The sequence below is a fragment of the Aotus nancymaae genome, unplaced genomic scaffold, assembly GCF_030222135.1.
Source record: "Aotus nancymaae isolate 86718 unplaced genomic scaffold, 86718_ANA_hifiasm-v0.15.2.pri h1tg000456l, whole genome shotgun sequence".
In the NCBI taxonomy this organism is placed as follows: domain Eukaryota; kingdom Metazoa; phylum Chordata; class Mammalia; order Primates; family Aotidae; genus Aotus; species Aotus nancymaae.
Window position 1 is genome coordinate 45,157 of NW_026988871.1, and position 12,170 is coordinate 57,326.

Consider the following 12,170-nt stretch of genomic DNA (forward strand, 5'->3'; position numbering starts at 1 on the left):
AAATTCATCCAAATGGCACAAAACCAACTGGGAATCATCACAGATCAACGTCTCGTTAGGTGCAATGATCAAAGTCAACCTAACAGAGAGGAAAGCTATCCAGGGCAGAACTCAGGGCTCTATAGAAACACAGACTCTTGGGTACAACCCTGCTCAAGCATCCAAATGTGCATATTAACAGTGTCTCTGTGTGACATGTGCAAACTTCAGTGCAAAAGCCCTTGGGCTTTCCCGAGAATCAGGAGCATTCAAGGACATCTATGCCCAGGTCCCGGCTCCAGAGATAACCTCCAGCGTCTTGTGTGAAGCCACAGCCTCTGGATTTCTCATGGTTCTGGAGATCATTCTCCTGAAAAAGGGGGCTCTTTCCTCCCTATCGAGCATCTGTCTCAGCTGTGCTCACTTCTTCCAACAGGACTCTGTGCGTCAGGCATGGGATGCCTCCTGATTGAGCACACCTGGCCGGGGAAGACAAGTGAAAGAAACTGTGCCAAAGGTCGCACTCTTCTCATTCCACCATCCTCCCTACAGTCATCCTCATTTCCTGTGCCTGGAGCCAGGTGCTGTTTCTTTTCACTTCAAGGCCTTGTCGCATGGCCTCAATTCTGCCCTGTTTCCTATCAGTCTGAAAAATGTTGAGAAAATCCACAGAGCCAGGATCTTCATTCCTGGTAAGACAAAGGGCCTGAAGACACACCCCAATTCTGTCCCTCTGACATGGAGGGCCATGTCTAACTTCATCAGCATGAAATTTTGCATTAAATATGGGAACGGCAGGTTCGCCCCACAATAAGTCACTGGAAATTCAGGCAAGATCTCAGATCCTGAACAATTGATGAAAGAATCCATGAGATAATTGGGTTGTTTTGCCTGTTCTCACTGTAAGGAGTGCTAGTGGAAAGAATAATGGACAAATATCTGTTTGATTACCTGCTTTTAAATCTCTGTGTTTGCCTGTTTCTTTCTTCTTGAGACACCAGACCTCACCCCAGTCACCCAGGCTTTGCCAGGGTGTAATTTTGGTTGTTTGCTTTCATCAAGTTTAGCAATTTTTATTTGCTCTCTATCGAATGTTGATCCGTTCTCAGATACCTATTGAACTGTTATCTCCAATGCCGTGTGATGTTGTTTTTATTTTTATCATTTCTTTAATGAACCAAAGGTTTCACTTTTGAGAGCTTCTGATTCATCAATTTTTTATTCTTTTGTCTGTTTTTTAAATGGCCATCATATGTCAGAAACCCCTGGATATAAAATGTCATGATGATTTCTCTTTTCTTGCAGTCATAACTTTGGTGGATGTCATCAATTTATCTCTCGGCTTTTGCATGTTTTCTTGAAGGTTTTTCCCAGTCCACTTTGTGAATTGAGAATTTCATCAAACCTCAGTGCCTGTTTCAATATATTTAAGGCAGTAGTCCCATTTGATGCTTTACTATTTGGGTATCTAGCTTCCACAAGACCATTTCATGCAAAGACTTGCCTGGTGACTTCAAAATGTCTCCCTCCAGATCTCTTAAAAAGCCATGAGGAAGGAGCCATTCTTTATCCTCAATATCACCTTAATAGTTTAAGGGCACCTATAGCAATTAAGAGTCGGCCTAATCAGACACATCTCAGGAGTGCAGTATTAGGTCTCAAGTTCCTTGGCACCAAAACCATGTTCTTCAATGACTCTTCAATAAAAATAGCTCATGTCCATGTCCTTTTGCCTGTCCTTTCCCTTCCTTTTAATTCAGAACGGTAGTCTTGAAAAGTGATATTATTTAGTAGATCCTCTCAATTCTCAACACCAGTGCTATCCAGTGTTGAGTGACATCTCAGGTGCTAGGGAAACAGCAGCTGACGTTCTAGCAATGCACAAATAGAAAAGCAAAGATCACCACAGAGTAAAAGAGAATAGGTTTTTTTAAAACTATGAAATCAAAATGAATCAGAATGCATTATAAACGGAAAATCCTATTACCTTGACTGGATTTCAAGTCAAAACCTCCCATGGTTTCAACAGCCAGTACATTCATAGCAGTTCGGGAATGGTGAAAGTGGAATGGAATTTAAAATTATTCTAAGGTTTGCCTTGTTGTTGTTGTTTGTTTTTATTTTTTATTTTATTTTACTTTAGGTGTATACTATATCCAGCGTTGCTCCCCATGTTATCCCCCCACCCTCCTCACCCCCTGCTGTCCCTCCCCTACCCCCCGACAACTGCCCCCAGTGTGTGATGCTCCTCTCCCTGAGTCCATGTGTTATTGTTCAACACCCACCTATGAGTGAGAACATGTGGTGTTTGCTTTTCTCTTCTGTGTCAGTTTGCTGAGAATGATGGCTTCCAGATTCATCCAAGTCCCTACAAAGGTCATGAACCCATTGTTTTTTATGGCTGCACAGTATTCCATGGTGTATATGTACCACATTTTCTTTGTCCAGTCTATAATTGATGGGAATTTGGGTTACTTCCATGTCTTTGCTATTGTATACATGGCTGCAGTGAACATACGTGTGCATGTGTCTTTATAGTAGAACAATTTATTATTCTTTGGATATATACCCAGTAATGGGATTGCTGGGTCAAATGGAATTTCTATTTCTAGATCCTTGAGAAATCACCACACTGTCTTCCACAATGCTTGAACTAATTTACACTGCCACCAACAGTATAAAAGTGATCCTATTTCTCCACATCCTCTCCAGCATCTGTTGTCTCCAGATTTTTTAATGATTGCCATTCTAAGTGGTGTGAGATGGTATCTCGATGTGGTTTTGATTTGCATTTCTCTAATGACCAGTGATGAGCATTTTTTCATATTTTTTTGGCCTCATATATGTCTTCTTTTGAAAAGTGTCTGTTAATATCTTTTGCCCACTTTTGAATGGGGTTGTTTGCTTTTTTCTTGTATATTTGTTTTAGTTCTTTTTAGATTCTGGATATTAGACCTTTGTCAGATGGGTAGATTGAAAAATTTTTTCCCATTCTCTTGGTTGCCAGTTCGCTCTAATGATGGTTTCTTTTGCCGTACAGAAGTTCTGAATTTTAATTAGATCCCATTTGTCTATCTTGGCTTTTGTTGCCATTGCTTTTGGTGTTTTAGTCATGAAGTCCTTGCCTATGCCTGTGTCCTGAATGGTTTTGCCTATGTTTTCTTCTAGTGTTTTTATGGGGTTAGGTTTTATGTTTAAATCTTTAATCCAGCTGGAGTTAATTTTAGTGTAAGGTGACAGACAGGTAGGGGTCCAGTTTCTGCTTTCTGCACATTGCTAGCCAGTTTTCCCAACATCATTTATTAAACATGGAGTCCTTTCCCCATTGCTTGTTTTTGTCAGGTTTGTCAAAGATCAGATGGTTGTAGATGTGTGGTGTTACTTCTGGGGCCTCTGTTCTGTTCCATTAGTCTATGTCTCTGTTTTGGTAACTGTACCATGCTGTTTTGATTACTGTAGCCTTGTAGTATAGTTTGAAGTCAGGTAGTGTGATGCCTCCGGCTTTGTTCTTTTTGTTTAGGATTGTCTTGGCTATGCGGGCTCTCTTGTGATTCCATATGAAGTTTAAAGTGGTTTTTTCCAGTTCTGTGAAGAAGGTCATTGGTAGCTTGATGGGGATAGCATTGAATCTATAGATTACTTTGGGCAGTATGGCCATTTTCACAATATTGATTATTCCTAACCATGAGCATGGAATATTTCTCCATTTGTTTGTGTCCTCTCTTATTTCATTGAGCAGTGGTTTGTAGTTCTCCTTGAAGAGGTCCTTTACAGTCTTTGTTTGTTGTATTCCTAGGTTTTTTATTCTCTTTGTAGCAATTGTGAATGGGAGTTTGCTCTTGATTTGGCTCTCTGTTTGTCTGTTATTGGTATATAGGAATGCTTGTGATTTCTGCACATTGATTTTGTACCCTGAGATTTTGCTGAAGTTTCTTATCAGTTTGAGAAGATTTTGGGCTGAGATGATGGGGTCTTCTAGATATACAATCATGTCATCTGCAAATAGAGACAGTTTGACTTCTTCCTTTCCTATTTGAATACCTTTATTTCTTTTTCTTGCCTGATTGCTCTGGCTAGAACTTCCAATACTATATTGAATAGGAGTGGTGAGAGAGGGCATCCTTGTCTAGTGCCTGATTTCAAAGGGAATTCTTCCAGCTTTTGCCCATTCAGTATGAAATTGGCTATAGGTTTGTCATAAATGGCTTTTATTGTTTTATGATACATTCCATCGTTACCTAGTTTCTTGAGAGCTTTTAGCATGAAGGGCTGTTGAATTTTGTCAAAGGCCTTCTCTATATCTATTGAGATAATCATGTGGCTTTTGTCTTTGGTTCTGTTTATGTGATGGATTACATTTATGGATTTGCATATGTTGAACCAGCCTTGCATCTCCGGGATGAAGCCTACTTGATCGTGATGGATAAACTTTTTGATGTGCTATCACAGTTGGTTTGCCAGTATTTTATTGAAGATTTTTGCGTCGATGTTCATCATGGATATTGGCCTGAAGTGTTCTTTTTTAGTTGAGTCTCTGCCTGGTTTTGGTATCAGGATAATGTTGGTCTCATAAAATGAGTTAGGGAGGATTCCCTCCTTTTGTATTGTTTGATACAGTTTTAGAAGGAATGGAACCAGCTCCTCTTTGTATGTCTGGTAGAATTCGACTGTGAAACCGTCTGGACCTGGACTTTTTTTGGTTGGTAGGCTATTGATTGCTGCCTCCACTTCAGCCCTTGTTATTGGTCTATTCAGGGTTTCAACTTCCTCCTGGTTTAGTCTTGGTAGAGTATAAGTGTCCAGGAATTTATCCATTTCTTCCAGGTTTACTGGTTTATGTGCATAGAGCTGTTTGTAGTAATCTCTGATGGTAATTTGTATTTCTGTGGGATCAGTGGTGATGTACCCTTTATCTTTTTTTATTGCATCTATTTGATTCTTCTCTCTTTTCTTTTTTATTAGTCTGGCTAGCAGTCTGTCTATTTTGTTGATCTTTTCAAAAAACCAGCTCCCAGATTTGTTGATTTTTTGAAGGGTGTTTTCTGTCTCTATCTCCTTTAGTTCTGCTCTGATCTTAGTTATTTCTTGTCTTCTGCTAGCTTTTGAGTTTTGTTGATCTTTGTCCTCTAACTCTTTCCATTTTGATGATAGCATGTCAATTTTAGATCTTTCCTTGTTTCTCATGTGGGAATTTATTGCTATAAATTTCCCTCTCGACACTGCTTTGAAGGTGTCCCAGAGATTCTGGTAAGTTGTGTCTTCATTCTGCTTGGTTTCAAAGAATGTCTTTATTTCTGCCTTCATTTCATTGTTTATCCAGTCGACACTCAGAAGCAAGTTGTTCAGTTTCCAGGTGTTTGTGCTGGTTTGAGTGTGTTTCTTTATCCTGAATTCTAGTCTGATTGCACTGTAGTCTGATAGACTGTTATGATTTCTATTCTTTTGCATTTGCTGAGGAGTGATTTGCTTCCAATGATGTGGTCAATTTTAGAGTAAGTACAATGTGGTGCTGAGAAAAATGTGTATTCTGTGGTTTGGGGTGGAGCATTCTATATATGTCTATTAGGTCCACTTGGTCCAGCTCTGCATTCAAGTCCTGGATATCCTTGTTCATTTTCTGTCTCGCTGATCTGTCTAATATTGACAGTGTAGTGTTGAAGTCTCCCACTATTATTGTGTGGGAGTCTAAATCTTGTTTTAGGTCGTTAATAACTTGCTTTATGTATCTGGGTGCTCCCGTGCCCGTGTTGGGTGCATATATATTTAGGATAGTTAGCTCTTCTTGTCTGATTGATACTTTTACCATTATATAGTGTCCTTCTTTGTCTCTTTTGATCTTTGTTGGTTTTGATCTTTGTCCATTTTATCAGAGATTAGCATTGCAACCCTTGCTTTTTTGTTGTTCTCCATTTGCTTGGTAAATCTTCTATCCTTTATTTTGAGTCTATGTGTGTCTTTGTGTGTGAGATGGGTTTCCTGAATACAGCACACTGATGGATCTTGACTTTTTATCCAGTTTGCCAGTCTGTGTCTTTTGATTGAGGCATTTAGGCTGTTTACACTCAATGTTAATATTGTTATGTGTGAATTTGATCCTGCCATTTTGTTATTGGCTGGTTTTCTTTCCCATTAGTTGACTCATTTTCTCCATTGCATTTTTGGTCTTTGCCAACTGGTTTGCTTTTGCAGTATCTGGTACTTGTTCCTTTCTGTGCTTAGTGTTTCTTTCAGGAGCTCTTGTAGGGCAGGTCTGGTGGTGACAAAATCTCTCAGTAATTGCTTGTCCGTATAGGATTTTATTTCTCCTTCACATAAGAGGCTTAGTTTGGCTGGATATGAAATTATGGGTTGAAAGTTCTTTTCTTTACGGATATTGAATATTGGCCCCCACTCTCTTCTGGCTTGTAGGGTTTCTGTCAAGAGATCCGCTGTGTGTCTGATTGGCTTCCCTCTGTGGGTAACGTGACCTTTCTCTCTGGCTTCCCTTAGCATTTTTTCCTTCATTTCAACCCTGGTTAATCTGATGATTATGTGCCTTGGGATTGCTCTTCTTGAGAAATATCTTTGTGGAGTTCTCTGTATTTCTTGAATTTGAATGTCGGACTGCCTTGTTAGGCTTGGGAAGTTCTCCTGGATAATATCCTGGAGTGTGTTTTCCAGCTTGGATTCATTCTCCCCATCATATTCAGGTACACCGATCAAGTGTAGATTAGGTCTTTTCACATAATCCCATATTTCTTGGAGGCTTTGTTCACTTCTTTTCACTCTTCTTTCTCTTGTCTTGCCTTCTCTTTTTATTTCATTGAGTTGATCTTCAATCTCTGATATCCTTTCTTCTGCTTGATCGATTCGGCTATTAAAACTTGTGTTTGCTTCATGTAGTTCTCGTGCTGTGTTTTTCAACTCCATCAAGTCATTTATGTTCTTCTCTAAGCTGGTTATTCTAGTTAGCATTTCGTCTAACCTTTTTTCATGGTTTTTGGTTTCTTTGCATTGATTTAGAACGTGATCCTTTAGCTCAGAAAAATTTGTTATTATCCACCTTCTGAAGCCTGTTTTTGTCAGTTCATCACACTCTTCCTTGGTCACGTTGTGTTCCTGTGTTGTTAAGGAGTTGTGATCCCTTGAAGGAGAAGAGGTGTTCTGGTCTTTGATGGTTTCATCTTTTTTGCACGGGTTTTTTCCCATCTTCATGGATTTACCTGGGTGTGGTTTCAGGGAGCTGTTGATGAGGTCGCTTCTCTGCCTGTCAAGGTGCTACTGGGTTTCTAGGGACTCCTTCAGTTTACTAGGGAAGCTTCCTATGTCTTTTTTGTTTATACTGGGAGATTAGGCCTGCCTCTTCCACTGACCTGTAGGCACTGCTGGTTGGTCAAGAACTCTGTCCCATTGCTAAGTAGGCTTCCTGTGTTTTTTGTTAAAACATGTAGCCCAGTCCCACCCCTCTAGTGGCGGGTTGTGCTCTTCCTCCACTGGGCTGGATCATTCAGGGTTCAGCTCAGACTGTGGCACTGGTTGCGCAACCCACTAGAGTCAAAGCTTCAGCACTCTGGAGTTTGTGGGGGCGGGTAGGGACCTGCCCAGCCACACCCAGCCATCTCCCCCTTTCAGCTTCCACTCTCTCCAGTCATGGGGTAGGTGCCCTGAGCACTGCTCCATCCATCCTCCAGCTTACAGCTCCCTCTCTCTCTGGGAGGTGGGAGGGCGCGATAGCTTGGTCCACAGGCTCTCTCAGCCAGCTTTTGGGCTTATGAGTCTGTTTAGGCCTGTGCATCAATCCAGGACACCATCCTGGATGATTATTCAACTCCATGCTTGTAATTCCTGGCTTGACTGGCAAAGATCCCCTGTCCTGTGTATTGCTGAGGCTTTGTGGGAAGCACTGTATCTGGACCAGAGTGCCAGAGGGGCAGCCTCCGACTTGCCAGTCAGGTGCACTTTCTGAGTGAAGCAGCACCCTTCCCCACCTTGCTCTGCCTTGCCTGGGCTTTGTTCACCATAGGACCTGACCCACTGAAATGCCCCTGGTTCCTTGGTTGGAGCTAAGAGATCTCTGGATTTCTGTGTCTCTCTCGCTGGCTGTTGTGTGCCAGAGTTGTGTCTATTCAGCCATCTTGGAGTTGGCTGTTTGTTTTTTGAGACAGAGTCTCACTCTGTCACCAGGCTAGGGTGCAGTGGTGAGATCTTGGCTCACTGCAACCTCCACCTCCCTGGTTCAAGCAGTTCTTCTGCCTCATCATCCCAAGTACCTGGGACTACAGATGCATGCCAATATGCCCGACTAATTTTTGTATTTTTAGTACAGATGGAGTTTCACCATGTTGGCCAGGATGGTCTCGATCTCTTGACCTCATGATCTTCCCCCTCAGCCTCCCAAAGTGCTGGCATTACAGGTGTGAGCCACTGCACCCAGCCTATTGTAAGGTTTTATGTGTGGAAGCACCATGCCCTGAAACAAAAGATTGATTTTTAAAGTGCATAATGAACACTGCATACAGAGTTTGTGTAAGAGGAGAGATGAGAATCTCACATGCTTTAAAAAGGAATATGCAACTTATCTACATACAATAAAATAAAATTTAAATAACAGCCATAGAAGACACAATCTGACATCTGAAAATCAAGGTAGAAATCTCTTTTAAATAAACTTGACACAATTTTTAAAGTAAGTTATGAATAATAATAATACCTGAATATAGTATGTAAAGGTACCAATACATCAAAGCTAAAACAATATCCCTAGAAAAATTATTTGCTGTACGTTATTTAAAAAAAAAAATCTAAGTACTTACCTTAAGAAGGTAAATGAATAAAATTTAAAAACTGCTTGAGAAAATCTATGAAAGGAAATTAATCTAGAGAAGCAGAATATAATTTAACTATAAACCACACAAATAGAATTTAAAAATAAGTGGTAGCCAACATGCCCAATACAAGTTTCTGTGATGAAAGAAATGCTCTACATCTGCATTGTCCATTGCAGTAACTACCATGCATATATAGTCACAGAATTTCTAGTTTGGCCACTAATTTTGCTATTACTACTGAGGATATGGCATTTAATTATTTAATTACAATTAATTTACCGTTTATAGCCACATGTGACTAGTAATTCCTATATTGGACAACACAGATCTACAATCTTGGAGGAGGTGGTTAAAACAATGAGATATAGTCAAAACAAAAATGGGTACATATACACCATGGAATATTACGAAGCCATAAAAAAGGAATGAGATCATGTCCTTTGCAGGAACATAGATGGAGCTGGAAGCTATTATTCTCAGCAAACTAACCCAGGAATAGAAAACCAAACACTGCATATTCTCACTTATAAGTGGGAGCAGAACAATGAGAACACATGGACACTGGGAGAGGAATAACACACACTAGGGCCTGTTGGAGGTGTTGGAGGCAGCGGGAGGGAGAGCATCAGGATAAATGGCGAATACATATATGCAGTGGAATATTATTCTGTGTTACATAATAATGAAACCCTGTCATTTGTGACAACATGGATGACTTGGAAAGCATTATGTTATATGAAATAGGCCAACCACAGAATGACAAATACTGTATGATTTCACTTGTATTTGAAATCTAAAATAGACAAACTCACAAAAGGAGACAGTAGAATGGTGGTTGCCAGGGCCGAGGTGCAGGAGAAATGGGTAGGTGTGGTTAGAGCACAAAGTCTCAGGTACCACATAAATAAGTTCTGGAGGTCTAGTTTATAGCATAGTGCATATAGCTAAGAATATTCTATTGCATACTTAAAATTGGCTAAGAGGGTAGATTTTATGTTAAGCATTCTTACCAAAACAAATAATAATAATAAGGGGGGGGACTTTGAGAGATGATGGATATGTTTATAATCTTGATGGCGGTGATGCGTTCATGGTGTATACTTACCCCCAAACTCACTGAGATGTATACCTTAAATATGTACCGCTTTTTAAATCTAATCATATCTCAATACACTCCCACCAACAGTGTAAAAATGATCCTATTTCTCCACATCCTCTCCAGCATCTGTTGTCTCCAGATTTTTTAATGATCGGCATTCTAACTGGCCTGTGATGGTATCCCAATGTAGTTTTGATTTGCATTTCTCTAATGACCAGTGGTGATGAGCATTTTTTCATGTTTGTTGGCCTCATATATGTCTTCTTTTGTAAAGTGTCTGTTCATATCCTTCACCCACTTTTGAATAGGCTTGTTTGTTTTTTTCTTGTAAATCTGTTTTAGTTCTTTGTAGATTCTGGATATTAGCCCTTTGTCAGATGGGTAGATTGCAAAAATTTTTTCCCATTCTCTTGGTTGCTGATTCACTCTAATGACTGTTTCTTTTGCTGTGTAGAAGCTCTGGAGTTTGATTAGGTCCCATTTGTCTATTTTGGCTTTTGTTGCCAATGCTTTTGGTGTTTTAGTCATGAAGTCCTTGCCTATGCCTATGTCCTGGATGGTTTTGCCTAGGTTTTCTTTTAGGGTTTTTATGGTGTTAGGTCTTATGTTTAAGTCTTTAATCCATCTGGAGTTAATTTTAGTGTAAGATGTCAGGAAGGGGTACAGTTTCTGCTTTCTGCACATGGCTAGCCAGTTTTCCCAACACCATTTATTAAACAGGGAATCCTTTCCCCATTGCTTGTTTTTGTCAGGTTTGTCAAAGATCAGATGGTTGTAGATGTGTGGTGTTACTTCTGGGGCCTCTGTTCTGTCCCATTAGTCTATGTCTCTGTTTTGGTACCTGTACCATGCTGTTTTTGATTACTTTAGCCTTGTAGTATAGTTTGAAGTCAGGTAGTGTGATGCCTCCGGCTTTGTTCTTTTTGCTTAGAATTGACTTGGCTATGCGGACTCTCTTTTGGTTCCATATGAAGTTTAAGGTGGTCTTTTCCAGTTCTGTGAAGAAGGTCATTGGTAGCTTGATGAGGATAGCATTGAATCTGTAAATTACTTTGGGCAGTATGGCCATTTTCATGATATTGATTATTCCTAACCATGAGCATGGAATATTTTTCCATCTGTGTTCTCTCTTATTTCATTGAGCAGTGGTTTGTAGTTCTCCTTGAAGAGTTCCTTTATGTTCTTTGTTAGTTGTATTCCTAAGTATTTTATTCTCTTTGTAGCAATTGTGAATGGCAGTTCGTTCTTAATTTAGCTCTCTTTAAGTCTGTTATTGGTGTATAGGAATGCTTGTGATTTTTGCACATTGATTTTTCTATCCTGAGACTTTGCTGAAGTTGCTTATCAGTTTCAGAAGATTTTGGGCTGAGACAATGGGGTCTTCTAAATATAAAATCATGTCATCTGCAAATAGAGACAATTTGACTTCCTCCTTTCCTGATTGAACACACTTTATTTCTTTCTCTTGCCTGATTGCTCTGGCTAGAACTTCCAGTACTATATTGAATAGGAGTGGTGAGAGAGGGCATCCTTGTCTAGTGCCAGATTTCAAAGGGAATGCTTCCAGTTTTTGCCCATTCAGTATGATATTGGCTGTGGGTTTGTCGTAAATAGCTTTTATTATTTTGAGATACATTCCGTCAATACCTAGTTTATTGAGGGCTTTTAGCATAAAAGCTGTTGAATTTTGTCAAAGGCCTTCTCTGCATATATTGAGATAACCATGATCAAGTAGGCTTTATCCTGGGGATGCAAGGCTGGTTCAACATATGCAAGTCTATAAATGGTTAGTTTTCAGAGTTCTAAGAAGCTTTGACAGTTGTTGCCAGTTTTTTAGTAGATTTTATGAAGATAAAAATTTTGAAAATTTTTATTCCATTTTTGCTGATGTCACTACACCACAACCTTTTTATTATACTATTTGTACCATATAATGTATTCATTATACTATTACTATTACTTATTAATCATAACAATTCCCAATATTGAAAATGACGAACAATAAAATTCTGGTAATTTTAGTAGAGACCATAATGGATTGAACAATGTAAAATTGACATTTTTAAAATTGAAAAAAATTAAAGCTATGGTGGCACATTGTATTTTTCAAAAGTGCATTTTCAAAAAGTATAGTTTTCTAAAAATATATATTCCATCCCACAAGGTCTTTTTATAATGTAACATTGATGCTCCTCCACTGAGAGGTAAAGTCTATGTTCCCTCTGCTTGATCTGAGGCAAATCTTTGTAGCTGCCTTAACTAATAAATACAGTGCAGACAATGCT